Source organism: Gopherus flavomarginatus, chromosome 12 (assembly GCF_025201925.1).
Source record: "Gopherus flavomarginatus isolate rGopFla2 chromosome 12, rGopFla2.mat.asm, whole genome shotgun sequence".
Lineage (NCBI taxonomy): Eukaryota > Metazoa > Chordata > Testudines > Testudinidae > Gopherus > Gopherus flavomarginatus.
In genome coordinates this window covers 51,202,808-51,224,144 of record NC_066628.1, presented here as the reverse complement: position 1 = coordinate 51,224,144, position 21,337 = coordinate 51,202,808, and the positions used below count along the sequence as shown (strand labels likewise).

Genomic DNA, 21,337 nt, shown 5'->3' with positions numbered 1-21,337 from the left:
CAGACAGAGGTGCTGCTATCTGAGCGCCAGCTCCTGTTCGATGCGAAGCAAGTAGGGACTTTATTCTAGTTCCCAGTGCACAAGGGTCCTCAGCACAATTAGCATTAGCCGGCCATCGCAGCAGAGAGCCACGCACTGGGTGAGCTCCCATCTCTGCCCAGGGCAGGGCCAGCATGCACTGGCCAGGAGCAGTGTGGGGAGTATGCCCAGCCACTGCCAGGACTATCCTGCTCTGGGAACAGACCAGGTGGGTGTACCCTGATCTCCAGGGCCCTCCGCCTGGTACCGCGGAAGGGTGCTTTTTAAAGAAAATTAAGTTACAGAGGGATATAATATATATATACTTTAAATCTTCGGAACTGATTTAGAGCCTGGCTCTGCCCACCTGACTCACAGACCTGCTCCTTTGGCTCTGGTGAGACAGCTCGTGTGAGCAAGGAAAGTGCTTGCAGCTGCCATAATCTTAACTTACCTCCTCCTCCTCACTCTCTTCACTTGGGGCTTCCAGCTCACGCAACCGCCCCGCCCCATGGAATCCACCGCACCAATTCAAAAAGAGGTCACTTGCCACAGTGATGTCTTGCCCAGTCATACAAACTGCAGAAGCACCATGTCTTGCCTTTAGAGAAAGCCTTGCCTAGCCCAGAACTTCTCCCAAGAGAGAGAGATTGCCCCACAGGCTGGGGAAGTGGTGGCACACGGTTTGGGAGCTCTCAAGACATTTCAGAGGAGACCCTAAGCACACATGCCTTGTCTGGCTCTCGTTACAGAACTGTAACACGTGGGGGGAGGCAGGTAATCACAATATATAGTTCATTCCCTTGTAACCATTACATAATGATTACTGGGATTTGGCTCCTTCCTGGTTCACCCCACATCCCTCCTCAGGACTGGCTTCCTGACTAACTCCCACTGGCAGGAGCAGGTTGTAGCACCGCTGCTCCCCGCTGCTCCAACCATTACTCAGCAAGTGAGGGAATCACTCAGTGCTCCAAGGTCACTGAAAAACACCATCTGTCCATGCATTGCATGCCGCTCCCCCAGAGAGTGTGCGAGAGAGAAATTATTCCAATACGCTGAAGGCCACGTCCCCTCCCCCTTCCCCCACCAGCCAGCACAAAGTCAGTCCAATTGCAGTTAGAGTGCTAGCTCCGTCTGGACTCGGGAGACCCTGTGGATCTTAATGCCGAGATAGCTGGTGAGCCTAAGGCAGCTACAACACCCCCTGGCCAATCTGCAACTCCCCATATAGCCCTCTGACACGAGGTGTGCTGAGATCCCCCTCCTATATCATCACCCGATTATGAAGTCGGAAGAAATAACAGTCCTCTGGCCCTGGGACATGGCAGGTGCTGCTCTCTGTGCTCATGAAGGGGAGTACATAGTCTCACCTCCTCACCCCCACCCCAAGAGCCGCCCCTTCAGAACCTGCTGCTTCCAGGCAAAGGATAAATATAGGAGCCTCCACCCCACAAGGTCCTGGGACAAAATCCCAAGACATCAAACAAAGGGGATGGAAAACCATGCAGTTGAGCACAGCCCCAAGGAGCAGAGAGGCTCTCCAGGTATGTCTACACTGAAATATAAACCCAGGGTTAGCTGGACTCAAGTGAGCTCACTTTGCAAAAGGCTTGATTGGTTCGTTCTCCATTGCAAACCCAGGAGGCTCTCTGACCGCGTACTTGCAAATTGGATTAATGCAGACCTGAGCTGCTGCCATTTGCAAAGTAGGGGCACTGTTCGTTTTCAATAGAGTGGATCGCAGATTGTTGGGTTAGAGAGGACTAAGGAAATTGCCCCGTGGAATTGTGGTCTGCTTCCAGCTGATTCCTGGGACCCATGTGTCATAAACAGATAGCTAAGGGTTAAAGTTCTTCTCCAAGATTTTGATTTTCAAATTCAGCACATTTCAGGAGCTTCTGACAAAGTAGCTGATGCACTCTCCCGTGAAAGTTTCCCACAATCCAGTAGTTAAAAAGTGTTCTTTAAATGTAAAAGTCTGTTAGTTATATACTTAGTGGTATATGTAAAGGTGCATGTCTTGTATTAATCTGTTTATTTTAAAGTTCTAGGAGGAAATCGCCGCCAGTGAGGTTCCCCACTGTCTGCAATTTGAGAGACGTGTCATAAACAGGTAGCTAAGGGTTAATGTTTTTTTACCTGGAAAGGAGTAACCTGAAACACCTGACCAGAGGACCAATCAGGAAACAAGACTTTTTCAAATCTGGGTGGAGGGAAGTTTGTGTGTGAGTCCTTTGTTCTTGTCTTGTGTCTGTCCCTCTCGGCTATGGGAAGGATTTTTCTGTCTCCTGCTTTCTAATCTTCTGTTTCCAAGTTGTGAGTACAAAGATCATAAAACAATAGGGGTTATTGTTTTTTTTTTTTTGTATTTACATGTGTGTAGTTGCTGGAGTGTTTTAATTGTGTTCTTTTGAATAAGGCTGTTTATTCATATTTCTTTTAAACAATTGACCCTGTATTTGTCACCTTAATACAGAGAGACCATTTTTATGTATTTTTCTTTCTTTTTACATAAAGCTTTCTTTTTAAGACCTGTTGGAGTTTTTCTTTAGTGGGGAACTCCAGGGAATTGAGTCTGTAGCTCACCAGGGAATTGGTGGGAGGAAGAAGTCAGGGGGAAATCTGTGTGTGTTAGATTTATTAACCTGAGTTTGCATAGCCTCTAGGTGAGGGAGGAAGAGGAGAGATTAGCTCTCTCTCGGTACTTGTGTTTTCCAGGACTGGAAACAGGGAGGGTGGCATCCCTCTGTTTAGATTCACGGAGCTTGCTTCTGTGTATCTCTCCAGGAACCCAGGCAGGGAACACCTGGAAGGGAGAAGGGAAGGGAAATGGTTTATTCCCCTTTGTTGTGAGACTCAAGGAATTTGGGTCTTGGGGTCCCCAGGGAAGGTTTTGGGGGGGACCAGAGTGCCCCAAAACACTCTAATTTTTTGGGTGGTGGCAGCTTTACCAGGTCCAAGCTGGTAACTAAGCTTGGAGGTTTTCATGCTAACCCCCATATTTTGGACGCTAAGGTCCAAATCTGGGAATATGTTATGACACCATGTCAAGTGGGGCTGCACTTACACTGCAAAGCAATAGGGCTCGGACCCCGAGTCCTGGCTTAACTCGAGCTCAGACTCTCCAGCCTTGCAGGGTCCCGGGCCCTTGGGTCCGAGCCCTGGGTCAGTGCAATTGCAGTGTAGACAAGAGGTTTAGGCTCAAACTCAGGCTTATGTTGCAGTGTAGACATACCCATAGCGTGCACAGCAGCTAGCCACCCCAAATCCACAAGCTACAGCCAACCACAGAGGCAGCCCAGGCCCACTGTTGTGCTGGAGAGACTACCTCATTCATATCAACACATGCCCCCTATCCACACCCTTGCCAAAAAGGAAGCACATTTGGTGGACAAAAACACTCTGGGAGAAAGTGTTTCAAGTGAGCAGAGCTGCTGGGACGCAGACAGGCTGCCTCTGTAAATATGAATGCTCCAGCCAGACAGGTGCTGGGAAAAGCTCCCGGTCAAGAGGGGAGGGCAAGCATCTTGTTCAGACCCATCCTTTAGATCAGGCGTCTCACACTCAAATGACCACGAGGGCCACATGAGGGCTAGTTCATTGGCCCAAGGGCTGCATCACTGACACACACACACCCCTCGCTGCCCTCAGCCCCGCCCCCACTCCACCCTTTCCATGAGGCCCCGCCTCTTCCCACCCCTTCCCACCCCTTCCCTGAAGTCCCCACCCCAACTCCGCCCCATCCCTGCCCCCAGAGGGTGCATGAGGGGTGTGGCAGGGGTTCAAGACAGGGAGCTGAGGGTGCAGAAGGGATGTGGGGTGCAGCCGGGGGCTCAGGGCAGGGAGCTGGGGTGCAGGAGGGGTGTGGGGTGCGGCAGGGGGCTCAGGGCTGGGAGTTGGGGTATAGGAGGGGTGTGGGATGTGGCAGAGGGCTCAGGGCAGGGGTTGGGGTTTGGGCAGGGGACTCAGGGCAGGGAGTTGGGGTGTAGGAGGGGTGTGGGATGTGGCAGAGGGCTCAGGGCAGGGAGTTGGGGTTCAGGCAGGGGGCTCAGGGCAGGGGTTGGAATGCAGGAGGGGTGTGGGATGTGGCAGGAGGCTCAGGGCAGGGAGTTGGGGTCTAGGATGTGGCAGGAGGCTCAGGGCAGGGGTTGGGGTGCAGGAGGGGTGTGGGATGTGGCAGGAGGCTCAGGGCAGGGAGTTGGGATTCAGGCAGGGGGCTCAGGGCAGGGAGCTGGGGTGCACGAGGGGTGTGGGATGTGGCAGAGGGCTCAGGGCAGGGAGCTGGGGTGCAGGAGGGTGTGGGATGTGGCAGAGGGCTCAGGGCAGGGGTTGGGGTTCAGGCAGGGGGCTCAGGGCAGGGAGTTGGGGTTCAGGCAGGGGGCTCAGGGCAGGGAGTTGGGTGTAGGAGGGGTGTGGGATGTGGCAGGGGGCTCAGGGCAGGGAGGTGGGGTGCAGGCAGGGGGCTCAGGGCAGGGAGCTGGGCTGCAGGAGGGGTGTGGGATGTGGCAGCTGGGGCTCAGGGCAGGGAGTTGGGGTGCAGGAGGGGTGTGGGATGTGGCAGGGGGCTCAGGGCAGGGGTTGGGGTGCAGGAGGGGTGTGGGATGTGGCAGAGGGCTCAGGGCAGGGGTTGGGGTGCAGGCAGGGGGCTCAGGGCAGGGAGTTGGGTTGCAGGAGGGGTGTGGGATGTGGCAGCGGGGGCTCAGGGCAGGGATTGGGGGGCAAAGTGCTGGAGAGCTTCGGGCTATGGGGTGGCAGTGGCGGACACCAGGGTATATTGTCCAACAGTGAACGTTGTGGCTCCCTTCTGGAGCAGGGCCTAATGGAGTTCAAGGAGTCCTTGGGAACTTGACTCCCCAGGGCCAGAGCAGGCGGCTGGCCCGGCCCCGGCCCCGCTCCATTCCAGGAAGTAGCTGGAACCATGTCCCTGCGGCCCCTGGGGGCGGGAGACCCAGGGCTCCCCACGCTGGTTGAAGTGCCTCCAGGTACCTCCCCCGAAGCTCCCATTGGCTGCGGTTCCCCGTTCCCGGGCAATGGGAAGTGCCGGGGGGGTGCCTAGAAGCCAGGGCAACACAGCAACAGAGCCCTCTGCTCCCCCCGCCCCCCCGCCCGCCCGCGGGGACAGGATGCCAGCCGCTTCAGGGAGCGGCGCGGGGCTCGAGGGGGGCAATCCTGCAGCTGCAGTTTGCCCGACCCTGGGCTGGAGGTAGGCGGGGGGGGAACGCGGGCCACAGGAAATAGCCCCGCAGGCCGCATGTTTGAGACCCCTGCTTTGGATCTTGCCATGAGCGTTACACATTGCCAAAGACAGGATACAGTCACATAAGCCAAAATTCTGGCTCTCAAGCACAGCCTGCTCTGCCAGGCTGGGGAGGGAGGATTGCCCTCCAAAACAGCCGAGTGAAACAGTGCCTTGCAGCCACTACTCTCCTCTCCAGACTCCTGCACAACCCCGTTTGCAGGGGCAACGGAGCAGCCTTGCAAGGGATACACTGGCCCTGTCCTGTCCATCTCCCACTCTGAAACACACCCTTCCCCCTGCACAAACCCCTGTCAAAAGCCAGGCCAGGGAAGTGGGATATTTATCGGGAGCTGGAGTCACCTGCACCCTGAAATGGGTATAAAGCCATAGTCACCATTCCTGGGTTGCCATATGTATATCCAAGGATATCACAATGAGAAACCCATTTTTAACAAAGCCATGCACACAGCACCTCTTTGTCCCATTTGCACCCACATAGCCACTAGCTGCCACATCCGCTACCTTTCCTGTTCTCTTGGCCAGGACATAAACCTTTCAGGCTGGGTTGCTTTAGGTTCTTCTAAACTAACTATTTGAGTTCAAGTCAGTTCTGAACAAAGAGATGGCAAACTGTGACATCAGAGATAACTCAGCCAAGAAATAAGTATTTGACTTTGGGGTTTTTTGCAATCTTATTGAGGGAAGTTCTTCAAGAGTGCCTAATGGATTTAGGAGCACACATCCCTTTAAAGCCAATGGGATATGTGGCTCTTCAGAAATGTTCAACATCTTCCCAAAAAGCCCGCCTGTCACGTGTCACAGCTGTGAAATATACCTTCTGATGAGAGAACCAGCAGCACTGTCTATTCTTTGGGAGCAGTAGTAATAATCCGTTCTTAGCACTTTTCATTCATAGATCACTGCACCATTCTCCCCATTGTACACAGAGGGAAAGTGATTTGCCCAAGGAGACATGGTGAATCAGTACTAGACGTGAGAACAGAACCCAGGAGTCCTGTGTCTTATCCAGTGGAACAGAGTGCTCTGGCAATGCTAGGGCAAGGGATTCTCCCATCTCTGTGTCCTGCACAGGTCTGTGGTGCCGTGAATTTTCCCAGCCCAGGGATCCTGCACCAGCACCCCAGCCCACGGACTCGCCTCTGTGGTCCCACTGCTGATTCCTGTTGTGCTGCAAGATTGTTTCCATACGGGAGCAACCAGCAGAGCCACCAGCTCCCAGCTCTAGTGTTTAACACTACATCTGGAAACGCTTCTCACCCTTAATTGTTCTTAAGTGACTAATAGACACTAATTGGGCGGCTTTAGCAGTGAGAGCACACAGGGAGCATGGCTGGCAGCGCCCTCTGTGCCGAGCTGGTACTCTCCCAGCCATATATCTGCCATCACATTACAAACATCATAAATCACCAGCACACACACAAAAAAAGCTAGTCTAATTCTCTCTGTTGCCCCTCTGCAAAGAGGCACAGAGCCTGAAACCTGAGTGCAGCAAAGACAATTTGAGACAGAAGCTGACAGCTTCTCTGACCACTCCATCCGGCAGCTTGCACCAATGAGCAGAGGGGCGACACACCTATAGTCTCAGCCATTTTGCTGACTTCCATTACTTCCAAAACCATCCCAATAGCCTCAAACACAACGCCACCCCTCAAAACTATCCCAATCGCAGCGCTGACTCACATCGCACGGTGGCCACTCGCTCATGGACATTTGGCCCCACTGCAGATAGTTATGAGCTGTGCATTTTGGACCTGTCGTTGAGGCTCCACAGCTAAGGGTGTGAGCCACTCTCCACTCAAAGCCTGACTGGATACCCCCCTCCAATCAAACTTTGTGCCCAGAACATGCCCTTCTCCATCACTCCCTCAATAACACCCCTTAGCACAGGACCTCTTCCCAATGCACAGGGTTTTGGGAAGCACGCTCTTCACCGTTACTGATGATGCAGGCCATGCCCCACTCCTGCTCAACCCCCTTTTACATGCTGGGCACCCCCTGCACTGGGCTCTGGTTTAACCTTCAGACCTCAAGCAGACACAGGAAGACAAGTGATGGATGGCCACAGGGGGCACAGTAACTCTCAGAGGATTTATGGGTAGCAGGGTGGCACTGCTGGGGAGCTGGGGAAGAAGAAATGTGTTGCAACAAAAGGGATCAGTGTTTCACTACCAGGTTATAAAGTTGGAAGAGACCTGTGGATATTGGCGTAGGGCTGCAGTGGTCTAGTGAGTTATGAGCTTTGGGCCAAGAGTTAGAACTGTTGGGTTCTATTCCAGGTTTGCCACAGACTTGCTGTGTGACCTTGGGTGAGCCACTTAGTGTCACTGAGCCTCAACTGTCACATATGTAAAATGGGGATGCCACTGAGCCATCTTTGCAAAGCATCTTGATATTCCTAGGGGCCTGCTAAGTGTCAAATATAATCATCATTATTGCACACCCCATGAGCGCAACACTAGCTAGCACAACTGGTACTGTCTGCTCCAGACTAGCCCAAGATGTAACTAGCAGGCAGAGGAAGACAGGACTGGGAAGATACCTCCTGGGTTGAATCAAGTCATTTGCTATAGCAGGCAACTCCATCGTATAATCCCATTCATACATTTATCAAGTTCCTTCTTCAGATTAGTTGGGTTGATTGCCCCCACTCTTCCTAGTGGGAGGCTGTTCCAGAACCTCCCTCCTCTAATAATTAGAAATTACCTTCTACTTTCCAGCCTGTGGCTCTGTCTACACTATAGCCGATGTCACTCAGGGGGGTGAATATCCCCACCCCGAGCAACGTACACCGACGTAAGCGCTCCGGTGCACAGGGCTATGCTGCTCACGGAGGTGAGAGCTCTCCCATCAGCACAGAGCGTCTGGGGAAGGTCTATATGTACAGCGTTGCATCGGTGCAGCAGCATCAACACAGCTGAGTCACTGCAGCGCTGTACATATAGACATGACCTAAAAGTATTCGTGGACAGTTTGTCCCCATTTGTTCTGGTCCCAGCATTGTCCTTAGCGTCAATAGCTCCCTGCCCTCCCTGGGGTTTACCCCAAGGTGTTTAGAGAGAGCAATCAGATCCCCTCTGAGCCTTCACTGTGCTAGGCTGAACAAGCCAAGCTCCTTTAGTCTCCTCTGGTCAGCTCAGCTCTCCACTCCTCTGCTAATCCTAGCAGCCCTTCTCTGCACCTGCTCCAGTCTGAATTCAGCTTTCTGGAAGTGGGGCGACCAGAAGTGCACACGGTATTGCAAGGGAGATCTTGCCAGTGCCTTGTACAATGGCATTAATCCTTCCCTAGCTGCACTGAAAATACTGAGCACATACATCCTAGGATCGCATTTATCTTTCTCACAGCTTCATCAGTCCTCCTGTGATTGACAAGTACACCCAGGTCTTTCTCCTTCTCTGTTGTTTCCAACGGAGAAGCCCACAGCTTATAGCAGAAATTCTTATTATAGGGCATGACTTTGCACTATTAAATTTCATCCCAGGGTGTTGGGCTGGCTGGTCATTCTGTTGGGGGATATTCCCTTGAGCAGACAGCACCTCAAGGCCAAGCCCTTTGACTCAGTGACTCTGGAGGGCGGGTTGTGGAGGAGACACTGCCCCTCTCTTAGGAGGCCTGGCCTGCATGCGCACAGGACTGGCTGTTCTCATCAGCGCATTCTGCACTAGCAGCAGCACGGCTTGGACTACATCTCACAGGCTGGCAGGTCAGAGGAGGAAGGCAGCTGCCCACTATCCAGTTTGCTCAGTCTGCCAGCTCAGCCTCCTCTGCGATCCTGGGAACACAGGGTGTTCACTGAAGTTGCACTACAGTAGGAAATAGACACAAATCTTGTTACACAGGGGCTAAGCCTCCCTGGCCATGTTTTCTATAAATCTCCTGGAATTTATTATATCATAAGGAGCCTGGAAAAGCTAAATTAAATCCATAGCCAAGAAACTGACTTTCAAGCGTGACCTAATTTACTTTCTTGAAGAAGGGAGAGGAGCTGGGGGGGAGGGATGGGGTAATACCTTTGGCAGTCGTTCATAGAATGACTTCTCTTTGCAGCTGCTCAAACCTTCCTCCTCCCCATCCTCCTCCTCCTCTCTGAAGCCTCACCAGCCACTTTGGGGATGGAGCTGCACAGCCTTTCATGTCTAAGCGGATCTAGCACTCCCACTCACTGGAACAAAAGCACCTCAAGGGCTCCCCTTTTCGATGTTTTTTCCTTTAAGAAGTGCTTTCTTCCCGGGGGGCTCCATCAGATTTCGGACTGACAGAGAGTATATTTGCAGAAGCTAAGTTACACTGTGTTCTCTCCTGGATCCAGGCCTCTTCTGCATCCCATTAACCCAATCTTAATGCAAAGCACTCAGCATCCTCACTTGAAGCTTGTGGCTTGGAAACTAATACCTTCTTGCAAGGCCTCACGTGAGAACAAGCCCCTCCACTCCCCACATGAGAGGAAGTTGAAGGACAACAAAGAAAATGACAGAGAAAACGTGGGCGGGGAGATGCTAGGGGTTTGGAAAGTAATCGGTGTAATGCTCTAGCCCCGAGGCTTCCAGCCTGTGGACCATGGACCAGCCACACGCAGCCAGCTCCTTCTCCTGGTTTCCAGCAGCTAAGGCCACGTCTTCACCACAAGAACAGGCACAGACTGATTTTACCTCAATGTAGCTGAGCTCAACCCTATACTCCTCACTTGGGGTGTTAATCTTGATTACATGGAGGTACCAACCACCTGTACCTTGCCTCCACTAGGGGAGAGCTCACTGGATGTCAAACACACACCTAGTGTTGTAGTGAATACCTAGCCTGAATCACAGTTAAGAGAAGCTAAATGTTCATCAAACACTTCCCCTGGGTTATGATGTGACTAAACTGGAGGAGAGGAGAGTCCACTGGATGGCCAATGGGAGGGGAGGTGCCCACAAGACACTCAAGGCTTGACTACACTGCCAATTAACAGCGCTGCAACTTTCTTGCTCAGGGGTGTGAAAAAACACCCCCTGAACGCAGCAAGTTGCAGTGATGTAAAGCGCCAATGTAAACAGCACCCCAGCGCTGAGAGCTACACCCATTGCTGAGGTGGGTTTTTTAGAGTGCTGGGAGAGCGCTTTAGAGTTGCCAGCGTAGACTAACCCTCAATCAAAGGCTGCCTTACACCCAAATGGAACCAAAATAGTTCAGCCACTAACTTATTCTGGAAGAGAAGTGACCTATTTCAGTGTTGCTTAAGTGGGTAAAAAACAACACAAGCTAAGTCAACATATGAGATTTATATTGGGCCAAGAGTGACTGCAAGAGACTGGCATGGAGACACCATGTGGTGCAAGCTAAAATCCACTGAATTCTTGGGGTGGCAGGTTGTGTGCACACCAGCCCTAAGGTGTGCTCCCAGGGTGAAAAAGTCTGAGCACCCTCTGCTCTAGGCTTCCACCTTCATGGGATGCAAGTCTGGTGAGCTCAGCCTACTCCCTTTGCACAGTGACTGAGACCACCTCCATTCTTTGGTACGATTCAGGATGACTGGCAGCCTCTGCTCAGGAGACACTCACACCTGCAAGAACAGGGATGCTACAAGCTAGGACCAAGGTGCACAGCAGAGCTGTGAGTGCGGTGCCCTTGGACTGCAATAGCTAGCAGGGCTTCAAGAGAGGACTGTAGTGCACTGGCAGAGTAAGAGTGGGGGGTTAGGGCTGAAATAGCAGAGTGCTGCTGTTCTGGACCGAGGAGCTCTGGCAGCGTTGCGCGTAGGAAGCTTGCATAATAATGCCTGCCCACATGACGCCTCCTTGTAGCCAGCATGATCAAAACCTCACTTGCATGAGCAATATCATCCACCCAAAGTTTGGTAAAAGACAAAAAAGCTTCAAGGTGATATACAGAGCTCAGCTTCCTTTGCTCCCTTCAAACTGATTAATGCAGCTAGGGAAATAGGCCTGTGCTGCCTCTTCATAGAGGAAAGGCTTCTCTTTAATCTGTCTCTCAGGATGACCTCTGCCCCCAGCACCGGATAAAGATTCTCAAAATCTCATTCCTTATTTTACGATTTCAGGGCATGCACTTGAGACTGACAAAAGAATGGAGAAATTAACATACAAAAAGCAACCACTGCAAGGCAAAGAGATGCACAATAGCCATCCTGCCGAGCCTCTCGCTTCTCGAACACACAGCAACAGGCTAGCTGGGGAGGGCCAGGCTGTTCCCACCTCCCTAAACCAAAAGGGACCACGAACTCCTGCCGCCAAAAGGTTACATGGCTGTGATGGAACAGAGCCATTGGGTCTGGCGTTGGGCCTTCTGAAGAGATGTCTACACTAGATTTTTTTTTTTTTAACCTGGGGTAGGCTGTGATCAAGGTAAAAACTACAGTGCCTGGTCTCTGCTAGGATTTTACAGAGAGATCGCGATCTCCAAGTAAAGACACATTTTGTGGGGGGGCGGGAAGCTAGAGGGGCACTAAAGACATAGCCACAGTGACATCTAAAGAGGTCCTTACAGCCAGCTCTCCAGATCAGATCCTGTAAAGAAAGGCCACGTTTTCAAACCTGGATGCATGGTTTGCATGGACAAACAGGCACGGTGGGGCAAAAGGGTCCTTCTGCATGTGCAATAGGTCGCACTGAGCAAACAAGTCAGACAGTTTTGGAAAATCCACCCAACCCATGGCACAGGCCCAGCATCAGCACTTGGGGTGGACTGTGAAACTGGGGGCAGAGGGGAGGGGTAAACAAATCTGCTGCACTAAAGATAATGAAAATGGACGGAAAACCCCTTTGTTGGCATTAGGTGTCTTTTCCACCTGCCACCAGCTGAGGTCAGTGCTCCCAAAGTCACATAACTTCCAGAGGCTGTTCCACCTGGCCTCGCTCCATCTGTGATCCTGCTTCATCCCAACCAGTAGGTCAGACGCCAGGGGACGTCTCGCTCTGCCTGGCCATACCACAATCCTCCCAGGAGGCAGCTGCACTTTACTGCTGTACTTAAGGCTGGAAAGGAAAGAGACTGAGGGCTGGTCTAGGGGAGAATGTAGCAGCAGTGTAATCTAAGGTGTGAATTTAAATCAATCTAGTTAAACTGGTGTAACTGGGCAATGAACTGGAGAGGGGAGACACTACAGTGAGAAGGGGCCATACGTACATACACAGACCCATGGGGAAGGGGGGAGGCAGGGGGAGGAGCTATGCCACCGGGAACAGAGACAGTATTTGATAGTGGATCTCACAGCTGGGTTGTGGACACAGAACATTAGTTTTGCATCGTGTATGTGATGTCAGTTAACATTTGCACATGATGGTGCAGGGCTGTTTGTGTCTGGGTGCATGCGTGCACCTTGGTAATTCCTCTTTTCTCTCAGTAAGATTTTCCAGGCCTGTACTTGGAACAAGGCTTCTCCCTAAGCTGAGAACTTTTACAACTCTGACACTACTCCCCTGTGCTGCACTGCTGGGGAGACAGCAGCCAGCAGGATAAATGCCCCCTGAGTGTGCCCTCACTGTGTCATGGGGCCGGATCCTTCCTGCAGTCTTTCCCCTGAAGGTTCCCACTGTCCAGCTCCCTTCATAAGAGGCTGGAACCAGGGCACCTGCACAAATGAAGATGTGAAGCCCCCCTTTACTGGAATGCTTGTGTAAGATCTCCAAGGGGAGTGCAGCACACACGCCCCTGCCCCCCACAGCACCTGGGTAAAATCTCATGTCCCAGCTGTAGAACACCCAGCCTCCCCCACCTCCTCTGCTCAGCCGAAGAGTCTCACCTGTCACTGAGGGCACTGTGGGTCTAGGCCTGGTGCAGTTAATTCACTAGCTTTGCTGGCCCTCAGAGTCGAGACAAGAGCCGTCAGGGTCTCCGTGGCAACTTCTGAACCTGAAAGAAAGAGAGGGAAACTCCAGATCCTGTTCCCATCCCAGTGTCCTTATCAATAATAAAGGAAGGAGGAGGATGCAGACAGCAGAAAAGCTCAATTGTTTCTAAATGGCACAGTTTCCATGTGGCAACACAGACTTAATTAAGTCTCTTTTATTATTATTAGAATACGAGTGCCTCATGGGTAGCAAACTGCTCTGAATCCCACTGGCATTGGCTTGTGAGCAGAAATGCAAGAGCCCCATCTACCCAGGAACACTTCCACCCCCAGATTATGGGCCTCCCATCCGCTTTTCCTGCCCTTCAGGATGGTCCCAGGCAAAGCCCATTATCATCTTCGAGTTTGAACCTCAGAAGATCCAAGTGTGAGCCACAGGTGCCCCTGCCGCAGCCCTGGCCACTCACACTGGCTACAGCGCAGCACTAAGAATCCAGGAACCCTAGTTCCCACTGTGACTGGGACGAGTCGGGGGCCTCTGGCACATCAGTGTGGTCACATCAGCGAAAGGAAAGAGACCCATGATGCCCTAGACACCCCTGCTACATAGGCAGCCCTGGAGAAGCACACTTCACCCCTGCCCTGCTGTCCCTGGCCACAAAGCAGGTTAACAGCAGACACTTCATTCCAAGCACAGGCCTGCATAAGTCTGGAGGCCCGACATTCCCTGCGTTAACATCTCTGGCTCAGCCTCCAGGTCTGAAAGGGAGAAGCAGTGTCCTGCTCCCAGCTCAGACAGCCCCAGGAGTGCAAGTAACAAGGCAATTCCTCCCTTTGTAGGGTACAGGTGGCACGCTTGGGCTGGGTCTGTGGGAGCAGTGTTGGGGGGATTCTTGGCTGTGCTGCGGACATCAGAGGAAGGCACACCATTTTTAAATCCCTCTGCCTACCCACTCCCCCTCCTTTCTCTGAACGACACAGCTTTGTCCCACATTGATCGCGACAGGTTGGTTTTGTTTTTTGCAATCCAATGGAATGGAAAATAATTTAACAGCTTGTCCCCTACTATAATGGGACTTTCCTCCTTACCCCTAACTAGAAAGACCATCAATCACAGTGCTGAATGGAATACATCCACCCCATGACCTCAGTCATGCAGTTCCCCCACCCCCACCTGTGAATTATGGAGACCGCATCGCTCGGTGGGACAGGCTCAATGCTCCAGCTTCAGCTGAAAGCAGAGATTTATCCCTGTGGCGGAATAGGGGGCAGAGGCCAGAAGATAAGTCACAGAAAAGCGGCAGGAGCCTCTCTCAAGGTCCTCCAAGGTTGGCTTGTTAAAAAGCAAGGAGAGGAGAAAAAAATGCCCGCAGTGGCGCAGCTCACAAATAACCCTCCAGCTTTCAAATACAAGAAAAGCTGAAAGGGAGCCTGGCACCTGGGATGGGCTCTGCAGCAATGCCAGCTAAGTTCACCCATGGAAACACCTGCTGCCAAGCGCCTGGGCCACAGAACCTGTGAAATGGACAGCTCCCCAGGCACCCAACTCATCAGGGAGCCCAGGAAACAAACCCGGTCAGTGCTCATATGGAGGCTGTCACTTTCCATCTGGTGCAGTAGCGTGACAGTCCTCATCTTGCCCTGCCTGCTGCAGTACTGGAGGAAGGGAAGAGAGAGGGAAGCAGCCTTTCAAACTCCAGCCAGGGGGCAGACGCAAAGCGAGGGCAGGTGGAATCCAAACACCACGCACAGTACTGCCTCTGCCATCTCAGAGGCGATGCTAGGAGAGCAGCTCCCTTCGTCCCCAGAGCTGCACGGCTCACTCCCTGCCCCCAGCACTGCAAGGGCAAAGGGCAGGGTAATGGGAGCAGGGGTTGCCCTGGGTTGAAATTGTTCATCATGCACAGTACCAGCTGTTCAGCAGGCCCAGGAGAAGGCAGATCTAACTGACTGTGGCACCGACGGCAGCATCCCTCCCTCGGTGGTCATGCCCACCCCTCCTTCCTCAGAAGACCCTGACACCACTGCCAGAGTAGAACTCCCACCCCCAGGAATAGGCAGGGATCAGTTCTGTGGGATTCACCCCTCACGGTCCGTAACAGGAGTAGGAGCAGTACGGCTGAAGCATGTGCTGCACCCCAATCCCTAACCAACTGTACCATGCGGGGGGCTGGTGAGATTCTTCCCTTCCTCCTCCAGCAGCAGCTGAGCTGTTTGTCATAAACAGATAGCTAAGGGTTAATGTCTCTTTCACCTGAAGCACCTGACCAGAGGACCAATCAGGAAACCGGATTTTTTCAACTTTGGGTGGAGGGAATTTTGTGTCTAAGGTCTTTGTCTGTCTGCCTGCTTTCTCTGAGCTTTGGAGAAGTAGTTTCTACTTTCTAGTCTTCTGTTTCTAAGTGTAAGGACAAAGAGATCAGATAGTAAGTTATATGGTTTCTTTTCTTTGGTATTTGCATGAATATAAGTGCTGGAGTGCTTTGATTTGTATTCTTTTTGAAATAAGGCTGTTTATTCAATATTCTTTTAAGCAATTGACCCTGTATTTCGTCACCTTAATACAGAGAGACCATTTGTATGTATTTTTTCTTTCTTTTTTATATAAAGCTTTCTTTTAAGACCTGTTGGAGTTTTTCTTTACTTCAGGGAAATTGAGTCTGTACTCACCAGGGAATTGGTGGGAGGAAGAAATCAGGGGGAGATCTGTGTGTGTGTTGAATTTGCTAGCCTGATTTTGCATTTCCTCTGGGTGAAGAGGAAAGTGCTTTTTGTTTCCAGGACTGGGAACGGAGAGGGGGAGTCACTCTGTTTGGATTCACAGAGCTTGTGTCTGTGTATCTCTCCAGGAGCACCTGGAGGGGGGAAGGGAAAAAGGATTATTTCCCTTTGTTGTGAGACTCAAGGGATTTGGGTCTTGGGGTCCCCAGGGAAGGCTTTTCAGGGGGACCAGAGTGCCCCAAAACACTCTAAATTTTTGGGTGGTGGCAGCAAGTACCAGGTCCAAGCTGGTAACTAAGCTTGGAGGTTTTCATGCTAACCCCCATATTTTGGACGCTAAGGTCCAAATCTGGGACTAAGGTTATGATACTGTTGGCCTGGGCTGAGGCACCTCCCAGGAGACTGGCACAGTCCTGAAGGCCAGCGTGTGGCCTTGTCATAACCTATTTCCCAGATATGGACCTCAGCGTCCAAAATATGGGGGTTAGCATGAAAACCTCCAAGCTTAGTTACCAGCTTGGACCTGGTAAAGCTGCCACCACCCAAAAAATTAGAGTGTTTTGGGGCACTCTGGTCCCCCCCAAAACCTTCCCTGGGGACCCCAAGACCCAAATTCCTTGAGTCTCACAACAAAGGGGAATAAACCATTTCCCTTCCCTTCTCCCTTCCAGGTGTTCCCTGCCTGGGTTCCTGGAGAGATACACAGAAGCAAGCTCCGTGAATCTAAACAGAGGGATGCCACCCTCCCTGTTTCCAGTCCTGGAAACACAAGTACTTCCCTCTTCACCCAGAGGGTATGGAAAGTCAGGCTAGTAAATCTAACACACAGAGATTTTCCCCCTTGACTCCTTCCTCCCACCAATTCCCTGGTGAGTTGCAGACTTAATTCCCTGGAGTCCCCACTAAAGAAAAACTCCAACAGGTCTTAAAAAGAAAGCTTTATATAAAAAGAAAGCAAAAATACATAAAAATGGTCTCTCTGTATTAAAGTGACAAATACAGGGTCAATTGCTTAAAAGAAATATGAATAAACAACCTTATTCAAAAAGAATACAATTTAGAACACTCCAGCAACTACACACATGTAAATACAAAAAAAAAAAACCATATAAACCACTGTCCTTTCTGTACTTACAACTAGGAAACAGAAGATTAGAAACAGAAGGTAGAAAAATCACTTCTCATAGCCGAGAGGGACAGACACAAGACAAAGAACAAAAGACTCACACACAAACTTCCCTCCACCCAGATTTGAAAAAGTCTTGTTTGCTGATTGGTCCTCTGGTCAGGTGTTTCAGGTTACTCCTTTCCAGGTGAAAGAGACATTAACCCTGGCTATCTGTTTATGACAGGCCTGCTAGACACAATCATGTTTCCTGTCTCAATAGACTCAGACTCATAGACTCTAGGACTGGATCAAATACTGTCTAGACCATCCCTGATAGACATTTATCTAACCTACTCTTAAATATCTCCAGAGATGGAGATTCCACAACCTCTGCCTGGGAACCGGAGGTAGCCTCAGGCCGTGGACGTTCCATATGGCCAGAGCAAAGCGACGCAGCCCCTAGCACCGGTCCTGGCCCAGCTCCCGGACAGAGGCAGTGGGACACGGAAGTGCTGAGCAGCAGAAGGGAACAAACTCGCTCTCCGCGTAGGGGCAGTTTTGCTCTTCGTGTCTCTCTCCATCACCAACTGCCTGGCTCCGTGCTCTCCCCGCCCCAGCTAGGGTGGGGTCTGGCTTGGGAAACAGCATGTATTTGGCTGCATAGCGAGTGGTGTTGGAAGCTGCTGGCAGACCGCCCCAGGATGCCTGCCCCATGCACTCTCCCATGCATCAACAGGCCCCCCCAGATCTGTTCCACACCACGCACAGCCAGAAACCCAAAGAAAGACTCATCACCCTTCCCCCAAGGCAACAAAACAGAGATGAGGTGCTGAGGCCTGAGGGCTCTTCCCCACCCCAGGAGCCAAGGAGAGAAGGCCCCGGCCCTCTAGGGAGCCCGGAAGGAAGAGCCAGAGGCACAGGCCAAATGACAACAGGGATACGCCGTCAGGACCGGAGGGGAGCCTGGACAGAGATGCTGGCACTTGGGCTGGGAGTGGTAGGTCAGACACCAGAGCCACTGGAAAAAGCCTGCTCAGATGGTGACTCCAACAGAAGATGGCCAGACAGCTCGGCCACCTGAGGCCCCAGTCCTCCAGCCACCACCAAACTGGGGGCAGTTCTAGAATTCCCGCCCCCCAGGGCAGCAGCACGGAGCTTGCGATAGCAAAGGCAAGGCGGACACCATCCTGTTACCCCAGCGGCATGGCTCATCGGCTGCCATGACAGTCACAGCAAATTCCCATCAGCCACTCTAGTAACAGCTGTTTATAAAGTCATCAGCAAGTAAAATCCATCTGCCCAGTTGTCATAAACAGATTGTTAAGGGTTAATGTCTCTTGTACCTGTAAAGGGTTACAAGCAGGGAACTGGATACCTGACCAGAAGACCAATCAGAAGACAAGATACTTTTAAATTTGAGTGGAGGGAAGTTTTTGTGTGTGTTCTTTGTCCGTTGTGTGTTCTTCTCTCGGAGGGTCTGAGAGAGACCAGACATTACTACAGGCTCTCTAAGTTTCTTTTCTAATAGTAAGTAAAAACAGGCGGTTTAGGTTTTTTGATTGTTTTACTCTATTTGCAATTGTGGATCTGGCTGGTTAACTTTTATATGTGTAGTTGCTGGGAATATTTTGATTTGTATTGGTACTGGGGGGAAAGTCTCTTTCTGGTGTCTGTAAGCTATAGGACCCTGTAATATTTACATCTTGAAGTTTCAGAGATAATTCTTTACTTTTTCCTTTCTTTTATTAAAAGATTTCTTTTTTTAGAGAACCTGATTGATTTTTTTTTCCTTGTTTCCCTTGTGTTATTCCAGGGGATTGGGATAACTCACCAGGACGGGTGGGGGAGGGGGGAGAGAAAGAATCTCTCTTTGTTTTCCTTGAATCTGTTTGCCTCTTGGTGGAAGGGAAGGGAGATGCTTCTCTGTATGGTGATTTAAGAGGTTGGATCAGTATCTCTCAGGATAGCCCAGGGAAGGAAATTCTGGGAGGAGGAAAGGTGGGGGGAATGGTTTATTTCTCCTTGTTTTAAGAACCCAAGGGATCTGGGTTCTTGGGGTCCCCAGAGAAGGTTGGGGAGGTCAGAGTGCCCCAAAACACTATATTTTTGGGTGGTGGCAGTGCTATCAGATCTAAGCTGGTAATTAAGCTTAGAGGATTCAGGTGCTAGTATCTCATTTTCTGAACTCTAAGGTTCAGATCTGAGAAGGAATGCCATGACACCAGTCCCAGAGAAAGCATTGTCTTGTCTGGTCTGGTCTGTACTCCTCACCAGCCAGGGAAGGAAACAATGGGCAGTACCTGCTGTAAGAGCATCCTTCTTCAGAGGGGTTAAAGCACTTTACACACAGCTGGCCTCCCGTTGAAAGACTGGGGAGTGCAGGGAGAGGGGAAGTGACTGGGCCGAAGTTATAGTCACTGGCAGAGCTTGGAATGGAACCCAGGAATCCTGGTTCTCTGTTCCCTGTTCTGACCATTAGTTAACACTGCCTCCAGCCAGCCTCCCCATGCTACATGCACTGGTTATTCACCAACCCGACAGGCTGCTCTTTCTCTCCTCATAGCTTCCTCCAGCCCTACAGTGGTTTAATGCGAGAACAAAGCAGCAAATTCATGTATTTCTTCTCAGTTGTTCAAATCCCAAAACATCCCCTGCCCTGCGACCCTGCTGCACAATTCAGTCCCCAGATCTCTTCACCTGAACAGAGACTTGCTCCTGGAGGGAGCTGTGCCCACAGGGCCCTGCAGACAGGAGGGAGGCGGCAGGGAAGCCCCACTGGGCAGAGGGGTCAGTGGAGGGAACAGCTCTATCTTGATCCTGAAGCCGGTCTCTGCTTTACAATAACTAATTAACCAGAGTGAAAGGTTACGACAGGAACTCCCAACCCTTCTCCCCCACATAGCCCTTTCCAAGCCCTCACTAATTAAAAATCCTCTCCTGCTCATCATACTCTGAGCTCAGTCACCCTTCCCTGCCTGGCAGCATCAGAATCCACCACTGTCACTGAACTCGGGGCAGATGCACCCAACAGCACCAGTCCTCTCCCCAATGTGCTATTACTGACTGAATAACCCTCACAAGCTCTGCCCAGGCCATAACACACGGGGGGTTGGACTGAAAGATGCAAACACAGGCCCTGGAATCCCCACTCCTGGATTTAGCACCAGGGAACCTGGATTCCTAACAAAACTCACCACTCAGCACAAGAACAGTGGGTAGAGGAGGCTGCTGCCCTCCCGGGGATGAAGACCCTCGTGAAGTTCTCCAGCACTGCAAGGCACAAAGCCAGCTACACTGCAGAAAGTGTTAATGTTCCCATTGCACTGCAGAACCCATGGCACGCAACCCAGAGAAAGAACAAACCTGGGAAGTAACTTGGTACTAACAACAAAAAGCTCTGTCCTGCCCAAACTCACTGGAATTCCCCTTCACCTAACTACACCCCCTCCTTAGTCTGCCTACTCCTGATTAACATGCACATCACCAAAGCTCACTCCCTGCCCCACACACACTCCATGCCTCTCATCCAGCCCCCTTCACCAGATCCACCTTTGAAGTCAATTTGTCATGGCCCAATTTTCTAAATCACTCTGCAGAGCCCGTTTGCTGTTCTCCCTTAAATTAATCGGTTTGTGGCTCCCCTTCCCTCTCCCTCTGATTAATTTTAAGTTACAAGACACTAGCTCTGAGTTCAGAGTTACATGAGGATTCAATGGTTTGGGATTTTTAGAGGGTTTTTTGATCACACATCAAGCTTTTCTTGTCAATATCTCACACAGCTGCTGTTAATCGCCAAGAAAACCACAAACCCATATGCTGGGCTCTGAGCTCACAGACAGCGTCGGGGTAAGAAGGTTCCATGCACATCCCATACCAGCAAGTGCAGGGTTAGGGAGCGCTGGAACCCCGTGCTGTAGCAGGACACCTGGCACAGAACTGCTCTCCCAGACATTCTGCTAGCTGATACAGAGAACCCCAGGGCAGGAGTTTGTGCTGACAATAAAGAGGAACTCCACAGCCTTCCAGACACAGGGAAAGGCACCCAGAGACCACTTCACCTGAAGGAGCACCGGGCACCTAACCCCTATTTGAAAAAGCCAATGTAGCCACATGTCAGTTGGTGGTAACAGCCCCATGGACGATGTTAAGAACTCTGGTAAATATGAGGGGACTACAGCAGTGGGGCCCAAACTTTTCCTCTCCCCCCACTCCCCCTGCCAGTAATGGAATGTGTCTGCTCACACACACACACCCTGGGCCCAGAGCGGGGCTGGGTGGCACTCTGTCCCAGCCCCTGCTGTGTCCCCCTCCGCATTCCTCTGCACCCCCCTAGGGTGGCACACCCCACAGTTTGGGGACCACTGCTCTATCAGGTGTGCAGGGTTTTTTTTTTTTTAATCAGAGTTCCAAGACTTGCTACTGCCAGCTCGGCTCCCTG

At 51.5% G+C, this 21,337-nt stretch overlaps 1 protein-coding gene across 12 annotated transcripts in view; it reads right to left on the bottom strand.

Moving 5' to 3' along the window:
* RBFOX3 (RNA binding fox-1 homolog 3) overlaps positions 1-21,337 on the bottom strand; it is a 433,745-nt gene that overhangs the window by 315,668 nt on the left and 96,740 nt on the right. For all 12 annotated transcript variants that reach the window (XM_050920014.1, XM_050920020.1, XM_050920021.1 and 9 more), the window contains exon 2: positions 13,023-13,132. The gene's annotated coding sequence lies outside the window, so the exon portion shown is untranslated. The remainder of the gene's footprint in view (positions 1-13,022; positions 13,133-21,337) is intronic.